Raw genomic sequence first — 1,860 nt, 5'->3', positions numbered from 1 at the left:
ACACCTCTGAGGCAGCTTGAGGTTCCTTGTGGGAATGTCAAAACTGTGTACGTAGGTGTTTGTGCAAATATATGTGCGCGTATATGTGTGTGTGTTAGCTATTAACCACATTAAGATGCAGATTAAAGCAGGACGCGGGACACAAGCCCCGGTCAGAAAGTTGTGTTGACGTACTTGTGGCCTCCGACTGGCACTCTGTTGATAAGTCGGCCTTTTTGAATTCGTAGCCGGGCCAGAAAAAACATACACATTAATATGAGATAGCATTAACACTTGAAATGTAGGTTAGCCTCACTGAAAGGACGCTGTGTTGACGTCTTTGTTCTGTGGTGATCTTTGAAAATGAATGACTGCACTTCAGACGTTACTGCATGTTTAAGTCCAAACATTTTTATATATCAGTTAAATGTCAGGACAGTGTTCCAGGGTCAGGGTCTTTGGTCCATGGTCCGGATTGGGGCCATCTGTATGGGGTTAGGGTTGGTGTTGGGTTTAGGGTCGCTGTTTTTAGGGTTAGGGTCATTGGTCCATGGTCAGGATTTGTGCCATTGGTACAGGATTATGGTCAGGGATAGAGAACGTGTCATAAGTACATAAATAATCGGAATGATAATGGTTTCCAGAAGTCTAGTGGTCAAGATTTTACATCTAAGAACGATGTCGTCAAACGTTAGGAGCACTAAATCATAGGGCATTGATGTTATTGTGAGACTCGCTATTATGATGTAAATACATTTTGAAAAAGACATAAAATGAAACCACTTCCTCTCCTCAGTCTCACTTCCTTGCCCTCGCCAAGAAACATGGCTGTTATTTTCTCAAAAAAGAAAAAAAATCCATTAAAAAACAATCGGCGACCCCATAAATTCCCAGTGGAGCGGCCAACAAAAACACAACGCAATCAATCCAATTTCTTCTCCCTAAAAAAAGAAAAAAATACGGCTCCAAATTGCTGCCACCCATTATTATTAGGGCTGCCATTTTGACTGCTACACACCAGAATCCAAAGATCATATCTGAAAAGTCAACTTCCTGTTGTCGGACCAGTCACGCTGTTTTTCTGTTGTTATTGTTGCCGTGCAGCAATCTTTTTTTGTATATCCAGATTAGGAGGCACATAAAACCTAAAAGTGCCTCCGCCAGAGCGTTTTATGACAGATTTCTGACTCGAGAACGAGTCATAATAGCGAGCAGTGTTTGCTTTAGATTGCTATTTAGGGACGGTTGTCTTTGGCCAACAGAAGGCTCCGAGTGGGGGGAATCAAAAAAAAAAAAAAAAAAGAAGGGGCCTATCAATTACTGACCTCAATGGTCAACCCCCTGACTCATTTGGACTCCCATTTTCTATTCACACACACACACACACACACACACACACACACACACACAAAGCCACAGGTTAAGTCAGGGGTTCTGGAAGGATCCCAGGGTGAACATTAATTTCTTAATGCATTTTGGATCCCGTGGGGGCCGTCCTCAAGAGGAGGCCACACGGGACCACTCTGCCAACTCTCATAATAGGATTGAGTGACTGTGTAGTATATACTGCAAGTGTTTGTGTGTGTGCGTGTGTGTGTGCGTGTGTGTGTGTGTGTGCAGATGATTCCACATCTTTGCGTAACTCTAATTATTCTCTTTTTTTCATGATTTTCCTACTTCAATTGTTCTCTGATTTGCCATTTTCATAGTATCATACTTGCATTTGCGTGTGTGTGTGTATGTGTGCGTGGCGGTTTAAAGTCGATGCCACGCAAAGGAAAATAAAGCCGTCATTAATTAGCAGGGTTGAGTTCCTCCTCTTGGAAGGTTTGTTATTGCTATGTCTGAAGCGGGAAAGGAGGCAGACGGCTAACTGATCGA

The sequence above is a fragment of the Acanthopagrus latus genome, chromosome 14, assembly GCF_904848185.1.
Source record: "Acanthopagrus latus isolate v.2019 chromosome 14, fAcaLat1.1, whole genome shotgun sequence".
In the NCBI taxonomy this organism is placed as follows: Eukaryota; Metazoa; Chordata; class Actinopteri; order Spariformes; family Sparidae; genus Acanthopagrus; species Acanthopagrus latus.
The sequence above is the reverse complement of the archived record's forward strand: the minus strand, read 5'-3'. Positions refer to the sequence as shown.